This window comes from Cimex lectularius, unplaced genomic scaffold, assembly GCF_000648675.2.
Source record: "Cimex lectularius strain Harlan isolate CLEC.00 unplaced genomic scaffold, Clec_2.1 scaffold116, whole genome shotgun sequence".
In the NCBI taxonomy this organism is placed as follows: Eukaryota; Metazoa; Arthropoda; class Insecta; order Hemiptera; family Cimicidae; genus Cimex; species Cimex lectularius.
This window is the reverse complement of record NW_019392765.1, coordinates 1,754,164-1,771,379: the sequence shown is the minus strand read 5'-3', so window position 1 is coordinate 1,771,379 and position 17,216 is coordinate 1,754,164. Positions and strand designations below refer to the sequence as shown.

Here is a 17,216-nt window from a genome sequence, read left to right as displayed (position 1 = left end):
TAACTTCTTTCAAATAATTAATCTTTACGCAAGGTATTGGTTGAAATAAAAAAGTTAGTGTCACGAGCGGGATTCGAACCCACGACCTTCGGCTAATTACGACGCTGCTCTACACTTGAGCTATCGTGACTTCTCACCTCAGCTTTCTATCTCAACCCCACTTTGAACCATTCGGACACCAACTCCATCTCAACCTACAACCGTTCGAATTTTCCTTCCTTTTTGCCATTTTTCAAATGTCGTGTAACCTATTTGATGGAGTGGGTCGAAGTCACGACAGCTCAAGTGGTAGAGCAGCGGCTTATTTAGCCAAAGATCTTGGGTTCGAATCCGCTCGTGACACTGGTTTTTTCGATTCTCGGCAATTCTCGACAAATGAAATGGCCAGTGAGAGCTTTAGTGAAGTATACTTCATTTTCCTCATTACATTTGTTAGGTTTCGTGGTTCGCTTGACCAAATAAATACTTTTCAATTAATTAAGGTTTTGGTTAAACGTCAAACGTCGTGTATTCAAGATTGGATTCTCAGCGACTTATGAAGTGTACTTCATTTACTTATTAAATATCAATCCATTTACGAGAGTTGGTGGGGCGTATTATGCCAAAGGTTCGAATTCCGCTCGTGACATAGAAATTTTTTTATCTCAACCAAGACCTTACATAGAAAGAATAATTGAAAGAAGTAACTTGGTCAATTGACCTGTAAAACATAAATGGATTTTACCGTATGTTTGCGAAAATACGAATTCCCCTCTCCGCAATGTGGGAAGGGTTTTAGGTTTTTCAAAAAATATAATTAGAGCTGTACTCCGGACTTAGAATTTTAAACCGTATCGCTTTCATCTTGTCCAGAGACGTCGGGACACTGATTATGACAGGCGTCTAACGTTCTTTGCACATAAGTCGATTGGGGAGGCCGAAGAAAACGTTCTTCCATACATCCTATGGACCGATGAATCCAAGTTCACCTCTAATGGCATACTAAACCGTTGGAATTTTCAAACATGAGCAAAGGAAAATCGTACTCGTGTCATCCTCAGATGATGCACAGTATCAACGTTTGGTATTTATTTCTCGGGAATAAATTAATTGGGCCTTTTTTCTACGTAAATAAATAAAGTGGTGCTAAGTTCCCCAATATTTTGAGGGAGGTTTTCACAACAGTAATAGATGATGTTCCTCTGCAACAACGACAAAGAATGATTCTCCAGCTAGATGGATGCCCCGCACACAATTCTTTGTAGGTGAGACGTTATTTGAATCGTCACTTCCGAGAAAGATGGATAAGGACCTCATGGCCCGATCTGTTGGCCTCCTCGGTCACCCGATTGACTATTTTCTGTGGAACCAATTAAAAACACGTCTCTACGCCAATCATAACCTAGCAACCCCAGTTGAAGAACTGCGGTAAAAGGTAGAAAATGCTCGTCAATCCGTCTTCCCAGACTCTATCGTTCTGAGCGCCGATCAAGAGTGGTTAAAAATAGCAAATCTTTGTATCTTTACTCAAGGAAGGAAGTTAGAACATAAATGTGAAAAACCAAATGCTTGCTTTTTTCATAATTTTTACCAAAACTTTGTCAGTTTTTCACCAATTTAAAATCTGATTGCACTATTATTTTCAGCGTGGAAAATCCTTTGAAATGAGTCGACAAGTTGTATACATACAGTCATATTTTAAATTTTGAAATTAAGTTGGGTCTGAGGTACCCTGTATAATTTTTCTATAAATCATGTATCAATCAAGTACAAATCATTGCAACTTTATGTTAGACAGCCAGTTCCAACATGAAATATGATTAATAAATGGCAAACCAAATGGCTGGTTTTTTTTTTTACTTTTTGCCATACCTTTGTCTTTACATGATCAATTGAAAATTTGATTGCACCATTGTTTCGGAGTAAAAACGTCCTTTAAAATGGTGTGTCAGGATGTATGAAGGCGTATTTTAAATTTTGATGTTGAACTGGGCCTGAGGTACCATCTATACTTTTTCTCCAAAAAAAGGTAAAATTTTGAAACGAGACTAAAAAATATTAAACACGTATTTTTTATAGCGTCATTGGTTCAAAAGAAATTCAGCCGGACTTTCTAAAAAGGACCCTGTACACTGTTCCGTGAAGTTCAAGTTCAAAAATAAATTAAATATTCTTTAAAGGCTAAATTATTTACCCCTCCCCATTTCGGGATCACCCAAATTGAACACGATAAAAAAATATAAATCGCCTGCAATCTATCTAACATACAATGAAAACTTCTGTGATTTGTAAAAAAAAATAAAATAAAATAAAAAATTAAAAAAACGAGGATGAAGGAAGCTGAAAAGGCAAAACCAACATATTATTTGATTTACAAAATAATTTAACATTGTGCAAATTATAGGCGTTTTTTCATTTTCAAAGAACGTCAGGAAATGAAGTGCAACATGTTTACACCAATGCGTACACCCTCGACCAACACAGAACCCCGAAGAAGCAGACTTGATTTACAAAAAATATGTTTTTTAACAATAAGATATTGTAATTGTTTAAATCAAATTGAGACAAAAACAAATGTTTTAAAATAATTTATCGTATTTACAATGTATCGTCTGAATTTTAATCTCAAGCCAACATAAAATTCGTAAAATTAACATACAATTTAGTAACATTACAAAAGAAATGTCTCACTAGCAATGTTATTAAAACCTTTATAAATTATATCATCTTATCTGGATAATATTGTTCTTATTCTATTTTGTAGGTTGTTATTAAAATTTATTTTTTCTTTTAACCCACTTCATTCCAGAGACGGAGTCAGGCAAGAACACACTTTCAAAAAATTAGTCTTTATTTATTAACAGTATGGATTTCGGAGTGCTGCCCGCTCCTCATCATCAGATTTTTAAAATGCCAACTTTCATGGAATTTCCCCGTGTATGTCTGTTCAGAAAAGCTGGAAATTTTTAAGTCATATCACCTGTAAAAGGGGAACGAGCAGCACCCCGAAATTTATATTTTCTAATAAATAAAGGATTTTTTTATTAAACTGTCTTTTGGTTGTCTCCGTCTGTGGAACAGAGTGAGTTAAAATAAAAAATAAATAAAATCTTCTGTCCATTTATCGTGTGTGTGACGAGTTCCTCGTCAAAATAAAATATTGGCGGTTTTAATTAAACGAGATGAATGAGAATATTGATTTTTGATGACTAAGCAAAAATGTAACGGTAAATTTAATTTCGTTGTTTTATTAATTTAACGCAATACACCGTGAATTTTGAAAATATTTTTACTACGTTATCATTTTTGTTTGGTATACGCTTTATTTAATACAATATCGAAATATGAAAATTGAAAAGGAATGAACAAAATTGGTTTAAAGGGCATAAATAAAATTTAATTGAAGAATAATTCACAAAGGTTTATAAAAATTTGTAGTCCCAGTTCTTATGCGGAAAGTGCGCGCTGGAAAGAAGCCGTTTATTTCAGCATCAGTGAGTTACTGAAAAGGGTGTGCGGTAGTTTACTGTCTAAGGTCATACTTTACTGCCTATCATCCTAGATTGGATATAAAACTAGTGTTTATGGCCGGTGGAAAGGGTCCATGGAAATTGGCCGGACCCAGGTGGACGCCGGTTTCATAAACGGGTTTTGTACGGCCAATTCCAAGTGAGTGTCTTTTGTGTAAAACCATGAGGATTTCCCGTGATAATCAGCATAATGTTGATATTGCATGCACGTTTTATCTGCATGGCAATGGCTGCGTGGAAATTCAGTTCAACCGGCTCTTGTACTAGCAGAATCCAGCCAACTGTTTTAATTCTCTTTCTTCAAGCAATAAACTGGATACCAGAGAGGAAACACACATTTTTTGAAACAGTACAATTTACAAATTCTACCGACATATGATGTGAACCGATTAATCAAAATGTTTCGTAAAACTCCATTCATTTTAAACTTTCGATCGTTTAAAATTTCTTCAACTTATAGTAAAAAATGTTTTTCTACAAAAACTATTTGTGCAAAATGTATTGTCATGTAGGAACCATTAAAGAAATTACGAGATTTTTTTAATCTGAAAATGACTTTTATTAAATAATTAACTATGGCAAGTAAATATTACAAATAATCGATTAGGTTTCGTGGTCCGATTGACCATTTAAATTATTTTCAATTAATTGATCTTTAAGTAAGGTATTGGTCGAGAAAAAAAGTCAGTGCCACAGTGGGATTCGAACCCACAACCTTCGGCTAAATAGGGCGCTGCTCTACCACTTGAAATATCGAGACTGCAATCCGCTCTGACACCAACCTCCCATCTCATCCTCACCTTTTTGAATTTTTCCCTCTTTTTTGCCATTTGTCAAATGTCGTTTAATCTATTTGATTCTCGGCGACAAATGAAATGACCACGGAGAGCTTTAGTGAAGTATACTTCATTTTCCTTATTAAATTGACCAATTAAATTTTTTCAATTAATTAATCTTTAAGTAAGGTTTTGTTTGAAATGAAAAAGTCAGGTTGACGGGCGGGATTCGAACCCACGACCTTCGGCTAAATACACCGCTGCTCTACCACTTGAGCTATCGTGACTTCGATCCATTCGGACACCAACTCACCATCTCAACCTACCACCTTTCGAACCTTTTCCCTACTCTTGCCATTTTTCAGCCATTTCATTTCAACCAAAATGTCACATGAAAAGATTAATTAATAGAAAAAAGTTAGTTGGTCAATCGGACCACTAAATATAATGGATTTAATAAGTAAAACGAAGTATAACTTCACTAACAGCTCCTCATTTTTCTCCGAGAATCGAATCCTGATTACACGACATCTGAAAAATGGCAAAAAGAAGGGCAAATTCGAAAGGTTGCAGGTTGAGACGGTGAGATGGTGTCCGAGTGGATCGAAGTCACGATAGCTCAAGTTGTAGAGCAGCATCGTATTTAGCCGAAGGTCGTGGGTTCGAATCCCGCTCGTCGCACTAACTTTTTCATTTCAAACAAAACCTTATTTAAAGTTTAATTAATTGAAAGAAAAAATTTGGACATTGGACCACTAAATATCATGGAAGTAATGATATATAATTTTACATAGTTCAGAAAATAGCCAGGCTTCAACTCTCATGGGAACATATGAATTGGATTTAGGAAAATTTGCGACGCTTTCTCTTTACAGATGAGTTGAGAGTGGATGCAAATCTTCAGATAGCCGTATATTTATATGGAAATGCTCGGGATAAAATTACGCCTCAGCTGGCATTCTACGGTAAGTCGTTGAGGTTTTGGGGTGTCATTTCTTTGGACACGGAATTGGTTTTGTGAGGACGATCTGTAACTTCACTTTGGTATTTACAAGACATAACCGAAGAAAATGAAGTGCTATTTGCCCCTCACATCTTGCTAATCGAGGACAATGCCAGACCCTGTAGAGCACATATTGTGGATGACTGCATGAATGAAGTTGCAACTGAGTGCTTGGTGTGGCAAGATTTGAACCCAATTGAACCATTTGTGACCAACATAAGTGACGAATACGACGGCGAAACCCAGATCCTGACTACCTAGAAGCTGATTTCAATTAATGGGAAAGAATTCCTCAGGATTTTATCACAACTCTTTTCCAAGAAACTCACACGTTTATTTGATGTGATTCTTGCCAGAGGTGCATATAACTGGTATTAAAAGGGATACTTTTTATTTTATTTATTTATTTTTACTTTTATGTTCATTACCCAATAATTGCTTTTTTCTCCAGAATTAGCTAATTTTCTTTACAAATTCTTGTAAAACATCTTTTTTGGGAATTTAAAATAAACCTAAATGTATTAAAGTTAAAGGGTGGTGTTTTAATTATTTAATATCCATCAAGTAATTGCATTAAAAATTAGAACGTCAGATTGATATTAATCAGCCAGACAAGAGAAAGTTTTTACCTCAATCGATATAAGCTCTGTTTGCAATTCAAGTACAGTAATCTGAATTCTGCTGTTTGAGCAATGATTGGAGTCACGGAGGAAGGAGCCGAACAATCAAGTCCTTGATGCCTGGCTTCTTTGGGAGCTCATAACAACGGCGACAATCATAGCCAATACCCGCCCTCAGACCTGTTCAACCCACTCGTACCCTTTTATGATAGTTCGTCCTCTTTCTTTTATACTTATTTTTCGATAACGATTCCATCCTTTTTACAGCGCCTTTCAACTTTAAAATTGACGAGCAGATTTCAATATTGACGCTTTGCAGGAAAACAGTTCACAGCGTGAGTGGGTTTTACAGAACAGGAAAGAGTCAGGAGTCGTAAATAAGACATAAAGAAGATCTAAATAAACAGAAAGTGAGATTTAAAGTAAGAGAGAGAAGGCAGACAAACAAGCCGAGAACACAAGACCTTTGCAATGCAATTTAATTTAGTTATTAACTAGGTTTAACATTAGTGGTTTGTTAATATTATTACGATGATTGTAAATGCAACTTTTCTACAATTTCTTGTATTTTTCTTCTTTTACTCCTGCCATGGCTATTTGAATCGCAATCTTATGACTATGTATCAGTATGAGGTACATTCGAAAATCAACTGTACGTCTGTATTACTCTTGTTCCAATTTTTTCATGCTAGCGCCATGCATTCATACTTTGTTAATCCTGGTATGTAGGGGTGCGGTGTGGTACACCCCACTGAGTGTTCAAAGTTGATTTTTGATCTGTTATTTCAGTCAGTGGGCTGTTGAACTTTCTCTATATCCGCGGATATAAAGTACATTGTTGTACATTCTTCTCTCTTTTTTTCACTCTAAATTGACAACTAGCTTACGCACTTTTATGATTGGGGTGCACCTCATCCCGCCAGTTAGTTATCAGTAACAATTTTCATAGTTCCTTTTTTGTCTGAAGTCGTTTGGTAGCGATTTTTCGATTTTTTCTCTGGTCCCTTGTCGTTACGTCCCGCGAGAAGTTATATAGTGATCCTGAGGATATTAAAAAAAGATGTTATGGAATTGAAAGAGGTAGATTTTTTTCGTTGAGAAGCAGTTAGGTTGTAAACTGATGATGTAAAGGTGGACAATGAAGGACCTACAGAAAATGAAGCAGATGATGGAGAACCAGAAATAATGAAATTGTTCGTAATCAAGTTGCTCTAATGTGCCGTCCAACCCCTCGTGATAGTATTGATTCCCAAAAAAATGCTGAGTGAAAGTGCTGCCTACTCTGCCGTAAGACTAGGCGTTAGCCACACATTTTTTTTGCTAGAACAAGCAGGAGTGATCTCTGGTATTTTCTAATCAATGGTTCATTGAGATAAAACGTCTTTGTTTCCTGTTGATTTCCTTTTTTATTTGGGATTCACCATATTGAACCATATCTTCAGCTTGGGATGCTCTACCTCAAGAGGTGTAACATTTTCAAAATTGTTCTCCGATGGCACAGTGGATCAAAAGTTCTTTGTGGGTTTTCTGATTGCTCAAAGTATGGCAAAACAAAATCTTTGTGTTCGAAGTGTCACGAGCAATGAGTCGGGATCGTCGAGGAACAAAATGCTATAAATGTTAAAATGAGGTGTCATTTATAATTTCGTAAGAAGTTTGTTTATCATTTCACAGTTTAAAATTGATAATTGAAAAAGGAAACTCCAGAAAAAAAAAATTTGTGTAATGAATATGCGATTTTCTAAGGCAGACAGATTCTTTTGAGTTTTTCATTTGATAAATTGCGTTCTTCTGTTACTTCAAATGATGAGCGTTTTGATCAATTTGAACGGTTCATTTTATATTTTCCGCAATCTAGAATGCCAATTAAAGCAAAAATATAAAATAAGAAAAACGTCTATGAAAATTATATTTACGTTAATGTGTGAGATGCGATCTGGTGGTCGTAGGTTATAGAAAAACATTCTCTTTATCGTGCCAACGTTTCGGTCTTTATTGAGATCATCTTCAGGCTAAAACTGTTTGTTTTCTGTGTAGATGTGTCATTCTTTTGTGTCGTGTTGAGAGTGCCAAAACAAACGCTTTGAGCTCTGAAGATGATCTCAATAAAGGTCGAAACATAGCACGATAAATAAAAATGTTTTTCTAAAACCTACGTCACACCAGACCGCATCTCACGATCTCCAAATAATCATTGGCTAACGGTCACCAAATAACACATAGACACGTTAATGTTAAACTCAGAACATTGGAATAGCAAACCCTACCTGCCACTTATATTATAATACTTCAATACATTGTAGGGTTAACTGACTTGAATGACAGCAGAACGTTTTAGAAGGCAATGTTAACTATTACACTTCTAGACGTTTAGCCAACAATCTTCTGTGCGATTTTTTAACTCGTTATTTCACAGTAGGTTAGATAAGGGACAATTATGGTTATGATTAGGTTAATAAGAGACATATTCCGACCCGCCACAAGACGATGATGACTGGTCAATAATAGGAAAAAAGTAACTTTTTATTTCACAGACCAACAGTTATGCAAGACCTGCCGGTATTGTTGGTTTAGTATAAACTTGGGTCTCAATGGTTTATACAGTGGTCGAAAAACTCGTCATCCAAAATAGCCAAATATAATCAAAAATACAAAATTGAAGTTTATTCAAAGAGCCATTTTTTAAACTTAAGCTTTGCTTTAGTAGACATTTTTAAGGAAATATTTAGAATTAAAAGTACACCCTCGAGCTTGCCTTTGCTGAATATGTCTTAGTTTAACTAACGGTACATTAAATTAAACTTGTTATCATTCTTATATAAAGATAATATTTATTTAAAAATATAACAAGTTAATCAATATAAAAGGTTTCCTTAAAAAAACCACAAATACTCCACTAATGTGAACAATGCCCTTGGATATCCCTGGAAAGTACGGGTAAGTTAGATTTGTATGTTGTTTTTAATTTTAGGCACGATTCCAAGTTCTCATCGATAAGCCGATTTGTAAAATTACTCTTGATAAAGTTCATGCTTGAAGATGATTGTTTGCATAAATATGTAAAACCAAATAAGGAAAGAACGGCAAATGCAGTTGATCATCATTATCCAGGTGTTAAAAATCAAACTATCTTCCCTCGCCAGATCTTTCAAAGCAGACCGTTTGTGCTGTAAACTTAAATCGCATTTATTTTTCTCCAATAGGTGCAAATTGGTTTAAAGACGCTCGAATTTTGAGCTCGAAAATTCTATATTTTTTAAATCCAGCGACTGCATTTCCAAGTTGCCAATATCAATGTCAAAGGGCAAAAAATTAATTTCTGTTACCGTGGCATTCAGAGGTTTTTTGACAAAGGGTTTTTTTAACAAAAAAAAAACATCGCTTTGTTGTTTCTAAAGTCTTTGAACCTGCTGAGCAAATTTATTCAGAAAATGTCTGCGCACATAAGTATCCTGATGAATAATACAATGGTAAGTAAGTATCTCCTGATTAATTTTTTCTTTAAAACTAGCGCCAACCCCATTTCTTGCACCTGTCATACTTTTCGCTCTGTGTCTGCACTAAACATTTAGTGAAAGAGCCTCAGCCAAGAAGTCAAAGAGCCGCGGTTTAATAAATGCATTCTAATTTCATCCAACGGTCTATTATTTACTTAATGTTTGTTACACGATGTTAAGATGTTACGCAACTTTTATTGCTTTTATACAGGGTGATTCACAACTGTTACTACAAAGTTCGCCTTGGTCATGTACATAAAGCCATCATTAAAATGTAAATCGATCTATATTATACTGGTTCAAACTTAAAGAGACAGACACTTTTATCGGAAGATTTTATGATAGAAGTATTGGCCAGAATTTGTAGAAGCAGTGAGGTACGACCGAGTGATGTTAAAGCTAAAAACGTATCGATACGTTACATATTGCATCTACTAACTTCACCCCCATTCTAAGCATTGAATCGACTACTACTAAAAACCAGTTTTAAAAATGTACACGAAATAAATTGTACTCAGGAAAAAAATTTGAATTAACAGACAAACCCACTTCTCTTTTTTCACCGCCGCCACATTTTTTCCTATTTCCCTTAAAATTTCTGAATTTTGGTTCAGTTTTATTTAAAAAAAAGGATATACCGATACAAAGAAGATTAAAAATGAAGACAAGAAGAATATTGAAGATTAAATTTTTCAAGCTTTATCGTTAAATTTTAATGAGGCTGTAAATTTAGTTTTTTTTCTAATTGAATTTAGCAGTTTATGAAAGATTTAGTTTTTGATTTTTTCTGCCATAAAATAAATTTCATAGTCCTTGTAAGTATAGAGTAATAAAACTCGAAAAAACTAAATGAAACAGAACTTGTTCACACTGAGTTCCAAAAAACAAACACATTTTTAACGACCGGGCGAATCTAAGACACAAGGTTAGATTAGGTAGTATTTAATTAGGGTTAGAAAATGGGTCTGGTTAATAAGTTTCTCAACGTATTTTAAAGAAACAACATTCATCGAAGAATGAAAAAGAAAATAGATTTCCAAAACTTAAAAAAAATAAAAACTCTACTAGATGTTTCACTGGTTAAGATACAACCAGTTCATCATAAATCGACTACTGGACTTTTTGAACAGGGAACAGTCAGGTAAGAGAGAGTACCATGTTTGCACTTGATGTGTACGACATAGACAGTATTCGTTTATTGTATCAGTTCATTTTCAGGGCGAAGGGAAAAAGATTGAGTGTTTTTTTCCGTGTCTTGCCATAACATGAGTCACTTTTTTGTTAAGGTGATGCCTTTTGTAAGACGATGGTTATTGGTCGGGAAAAGTCTTCAGTTATGAAACTGTGTGCTTTGCTTTTCTCCATTTTCGTTTCCATTATGTTCCGACATTTTGTTGTTAGGAGGAAGTAACTTGATGCTGTATCCATTTAGATAATATTTTACCCCGTATATCATGCTCAGCTTTAGACTAATTCTTCTAATCTTTTCAACGGACTGGCTAATTTTATAGTTTTGAATTACAACTGTGTGGTGTTTAGTGACCAATGATTATTTAGATTAATGATAATGATTATTTGGAGATCGTGAGACGCGCTCTGGTGTGACGTAGGTTTTAGAGAAACATTTTCTTTATCGTGCCAATAAATTATTATTGATATCATCTTCAGGGCCTGGGATTTTCAAACACTGTTTAAATTTAACAAATACATGTACTATGCGAAAAAAGTGAATTTATACAATGCTAGAATTTTAGACTCAATCAAATTTGAATGAATTTTGAATTAGACTTGACTGCACTTTAAATTGTTGCGTTCTCCTTTCTGCCATTTTACAGCTTTGTAGGTAGCCAACATTTTAGCCTGATGGTTTTGAACTTCAATTGACGAAGCGAAATTTCTTTTTGCAGACAGAAAAGGAGGAAATTCTAGTGGCTCTGAAAGCGTTTTCCCGTGGGTATCAGTGATGATAGAGTTTGCAAATTGTAGATCTTTGTTATCAGAAAATATAATGATATTTTTAAGGTGGACCCACAGATTGGGTTTATATGTTACATTTCTTATAAGTCAATAATGCCTTTTAACTTTAACTATATTAGCTTTATTTCAGCAATAAGGTAAGTTGCCTAGTTTCGAAACTTAATAAGTCGCAATGCCATTTTCCGATGAACTGTTGGCAGCCTTTTGATATTATATTCGAAGTCCAACGCTTCGCTGCAGCTGTGTTCGAACGACATGGCGATTACACATGAGTAAATAATACTTACTTACATAAGCTAAACTGCTTTGTCACATAATTTCTTAGTTTGGTTTAAAAAAATGATGTGGAAAAAGTGAATTTATACAATGCAAAAAATATTTTTTATATTTAAGCAAAGTATTTCTATTCACTCAAAATGTTTGCTTTCTGCGTAATTGTGCCATTCTTGCGTGTCGTGTTGAAAGTGCATTTATATTAACAGTAATAAGGCTATTATGTTTTGACTAAATAGGTTAAAATTACATAGGTTCTGATAAAGGAATGATAGAAACAAAGGATTAGTGGGTGAAGATTAACGATGTTTATTGGCCATAAAAGACTTAAAAGGGAGCGCACGGTTTTCCGGGTAATCTCGTCACTAACCCCCCCCCTTTTAAGGGATTGCCCTTTCCGTGGGAAGGGGAAAATCCCGGATCGTTAATCCAGTTTTATGTTTGGCTTGATTCAATTGCTTTGCCATGAAAGGTCCGCTACGATGGAAAAATGAAAGCGGATATTGTGTAAATAAAACAAGGTAAGAGTGGATCGAAGAGAAAGAATAAGGAGGCGAAAGAGAGAGGGCGAGAGTGAGGGATGAGGGAGAACAAAGGATCACTCCATTGTGGTGGAAATGCGTACCGATTTTCTAGCGGATTCATTCATGTCCTGTGAGGTAAATTGCTCGGAAATAAAAGATACTCGACTAGATGCCGCGTTAATTCAACTTTTCTCTTGACGCTTACTTATCATCCCAACTACCTTATAAATGAATTGAAAATGTTAACGAAACTATTTAATATGAATTGGCCTATTTTTTATTTTTTATTATTATTAGAAATCAACAAACCGAAAATAAATACGATAAATAATTCACTTGACAAGTAGGCTGCTTGACAAAGGGTTCTGAATTGTCTATGGTCGCAATTTCAAACACCGACAATTTTCACTTTTAGAGAAACATCGCCATGATATTTTTCAAGATGATATTTTTTCTAACATTCACTAGGTAGCAAAATGTACTGGACCCTTCCTCGGGTGATTATTCCCGCGAAATCCTCAGTGGTCGATTTGTCGGGGTAAAAGTTCAGGGTGACATTCAGTCAAAAGAGTACTCTTTCCCGAGATAAACTTTCATCATATATTAATGGCTTAGGAAACTGTTTAGTTTTAATAAATTATTGTCGGTCCTTTTGAAACTATATTTTTTTATTTACAATTTTAACTTTTATTCCCACGCTTTTATTTTCTACTCTAAAAATCGTCTCAATATTAATAATTATATATAGCTATTTTTGGCTTCAATCAACAATATTTGTTTATTTTCTATAATTTTTATATTACATTACATAATTATCTGGTATTACTATTATTGTTATTAATCCATATCTGTTTAGCGGATCCTAATTGATTGTATTAATTATTTCAACCAAGAACTTATATAAAAAGAATAATTAAGTGAAATTGTTCTTACTGCCACTAATATGAATTAATAATAATTATTAATCTTTATGTAAGGTATTGATTGAGATAAAAAAGCCAGTGTCACGAGCGGGATTCGAACCCACGACCTTCGGCTAAACATGCAGCTGCTCTACCACTTGAGCTATCGTGACTTCGATCCATCCGGACACCAACTTCCCACCTCAAACTAACCTTTTGAATTTTCCTCTTTTTGTCATTTTTAATTTCAACCAATACCTTACATAAAGATTAATTAATTGAAAGAAGTTATTTGGTCAATCAGACCACGGAATCTAACGAATTTAACGATAATAATAATAAATTTTTATTTGCAAGAATGTAAAATACATACAAATTTATAACAAAAATTAATATTTTGCTACATCCCTGCCTGATGTCAAAAAGAAAAGCTATTAAATACAAAGGGTTTTTGGAGATCATCAGAGAAATAAACAGAATATCTCTTTACAAAACGGAAAACAAATAAACAAACACAGTACAGACTAAACTTGGAGCATGAAAAAACTAACCAAATTAAATCTTGGCTTTAATATATCTTAATTACAATTTAAAAATTTTTAAATAATAAATTTTTGCCTTTTTTGCAGTTTTTGAAATTTTGAATAATAATCCTCAAAAAAAAAAGTGCCACACTTAATGAAAAGTTATAATATTGCATAGTTTTTACATTGTAAAACATGTGTGTTAGCCAATGGATTGTGTCTTGTGTTTTATTCACTGATGTAACTAGTTGCAAGATTATTTATATATATACAAACATGAACATTTATGAAAGATTTGGTAGAGATTCATTACTTTAAATTCACTGTATAATTTTTTCTTTTTATATCTATACGGTTTACGTAATTTTTTTTTAAGAAGTGAGTTTATAGTTACATCCAGAGAATTACTGTACCATTTATTAGTACTTCTCCAGGAAACAATATCATAGGTTATTATGGATTGAGCAAGAAAAAAATATATTGCCTTTAAGATTTCAATTTTCCTACAGTTGCGTAAAATTCTAAATTTATGAAACTGCTTTCTCAGATGGGTAACCAAAGAATCAATATATAAATTAAATCTCAAATTTAAGTCCAATGTCACACCATATTGTAAGCAAGATATCCTCCTCCCCCTGTAAAAGGGATAACCAAGCAAGGACACATCATCATCATCATCACAAGTATGAGAAGCAAATTTTAAATTATTACTATTTAATTTCTTTTTCAATGAAAAGTGTAATACATTACATTTCTTTGTGTTTAAAAGTAGAAAGCTTGAGTTCAACCAAGAATTAATCATTTTCATATCATTATTTACAGTTTTAGTTAAATTAATTAAATTATTACATGAGAAAATGATAGAAGTATCATCTGCATAACTAAATATTTTTCCAGAGAATTAAGTTTTCAAAAATCATTAATATATAAAAGAAATAAAATTGGGCCTAAGACTGTACCTTGTGGCACTTCCGTTTCAACGCGTAAAGAAGAACTATAAACTTTTCTAACCTTTGTGACTTGAGTTCTGTCCGATAAATGTGATTCATGGAGTTTAAGAATTAGTTACATTTTCTTTTACAAGTCCCGCTTGTATTTATTGTAGTATATATACAGGGTGTATCAGCTTCTACAGTCTACCCATTTAATTTGGAAACGATTAATTTTAGCAAAAAATGGTCTTATACAAACCCCAGGTTAATTTTGGCTGGGAATCGCTTGGTGGTAACAGATTTAACATAATTTTCTCATCTAGCTGGGAAATGACACTAACTTTGTTATTTTAAATGAGAACCCCATATTTTTATTCCATATTTTTTCGTAGAATCCGATTATAGAGCTTATTTGATGCCACTTTTACCGAGAGGAAAACTTTGATACAATCGATCCTGAGTTACGCCCAACGGAAGACGCCTTTCGTGGCCCACCCAGTTTCTTTCGAAAACGATTAGCATTAACAAATTAATTTAGGATAGGAATCATCTCAAAATAGGGTAGAGACCGTGGGGTTGCTTTCACGCTTAGGTTGTATTAATTTAAAAAAAGAATTATTATTTTAAAAAAAATTTTTTTATCATCATCCAGTCCGTTTTATTTTTAAAATGACTCTCAGCTGTTATTATGTGTTGTGGCAGATTTGACCGTTTATTAAAATCTATGTTTATAATAAATGCTCAAATAAGCTCCCTGCGCAAAAAGTCACAGTTTAAAACCGTTGCATTTTAAATCTAAGGCGGGGAGGGCCATCTTGTTGTTATAAACATTCGTCGGGCATAACACAGGAAAGTTCGATCCTATCAAAAATTTCCTTTCAGCAAAAGTGGCATAAAATAAGCGCTAGACACGAAATTCTCAATAAAAATTTTGGACTGTTATTTGAAATAACAAAGTTGATGTCAATTCCCATGTAGATGAGAACATTATATTAAATCTGTTAAGGCCACGCGATTCTTAGCCAAAATTTACTTGCGGTTTGTATGAGACCATTGTTTGCTAAGGTTATTCGAAAAGGTCTTGGTTGAGACAAAAAATTAGGGATGGTTAGGGAGAGAGTGAGATAACAGTAAGTTAAAAAAAATCAGTGTCACGAGCGGGATTCGAACCCACGACCTTCGGCTAAATACGCCGCTGCTCTACCACTTGAGCTAACATGACTTAGATCCTCTTCGACACCAACTTTCCATCTGAACCTACAATCGTTAGAATTATCCCTCTTTTTGCCATTTTCAAATGTAGTGTAATCGGATTGGATTTTTACCGATTTATGAGTGGCCACGGGGAGCTGTTTCGTGAAGTGATACGTCTTTAACTTTTGAACTCCATTTACGTTTTCGTGGTCTTTGACCAAGTTACTCCTTTCAAAAAATTAAGTATTTTTTCTATGTAGCTCAAAAGGTAGAGTGCATCGTATTTAGCCGAATGTCGTGGGTTCGAATCCCGCTCGTGCCCCGGGGTTTTTAACTCAACCAATACCTTACATAAAGATTAATAAATTATTATTATTAATTCATATTAGTGGCAATAAGAACAATTTTTTAACCTTTCGTCATTAGCCATATACAAATAAAAAGAATTATTCTTTTTATGTAAGGTCTTGGTTGAAATAATAAATACGGTAAATTAGGACCCGCTAAACAGATATGGATTAATAACAATAATAGTTACATCACATAATTATTTAATATTATATAGAAAATGATAGAAAATAAACAAATATTGTTAATTCAAGCTAAAAAAGTTCTTGGTTGGGATAAAAAAATCAGTGTCCCGAGCGGGATTCGAACACAAGAACATCGGCTCAAACGCCGCCGCTTTTACCAAATGAGCTGACTTCGATCCGCCCGTACACCAACTCTTCATTTCAATCTTGAACCTTTCGTTTCGAATTTCTCCTTCTTTTTTTGTGCCGTATTTTCAAGGTCTAGTATTCAGGATGAGGAGTTGGTATTTGTTTCAGTACGATGATCCATTCATCTCTATTGTTAAATTTTATTTCGACGCGAGGTGTAAAGAAAGAATGTAATTAAAGCAACGTGTTTTGATAGGGTTTGAAAAAAAAGGTCGTTTTTACGTGACAAATGCTCGACATGACGTCCTGAATATGGTTCGCATGAAATAATACAACTGGGACCAACGCTTGTGAAACAACAGTACTTCTGAGACCCATAATATTCGGTTTAAAGTACGACCGGATCTACAACGTGTATCCGTCGAATCTGCCATTTGAAAATAAAAATCGATGTAAAGTGTTCGAAAAAAATATACTCCGTTTATTGAATCGAAAAAATAAAAAGTAGTAAGAATTTTTATTATGAAGCGAACCGTGTAATTTCCAAGTGGTTGAGGTATTGGGATTTATTTCACGTGGAGGTTCGGACCCTTTGTGCACTGTAGATGGAACGGTCTCGACCCTGGAAACATTTTTTATACTACTATAGCTTTTGTACTTTTTTTGGCTTCGAACTTTTTCCAATTTTCCGTCTTACCTCTCCCTCACTCTTTCTCTCACTACCTATCAGCGTGGACGTCCCCACCTTATTATCCGAAGCTTGGCCATATCCTTATCCGCATTCCCCAGCCATGTTCGATCTTCTCTTGTGGTTTTTGGCCAG

At 34.3% G+C, this 17,216-nt stretch overlaps 1 non-coding gene across 1 annotated transcript; it reads right to left on the bottom strand.

Annotated features, from left to right (window-relative positions):
- Positions 1-13,181: 13,181 nt before the first annotated feature.
- Positions 13,182-13,254, bottom strand: Trnan-guu. The gene has a single exon. It is a non-coding gene; the product is annotated as a tRNA-Asn (tRNA).
- Between the last annotated feature and the right edge of the window lie 3,962 nt (positions 13,255-17,216).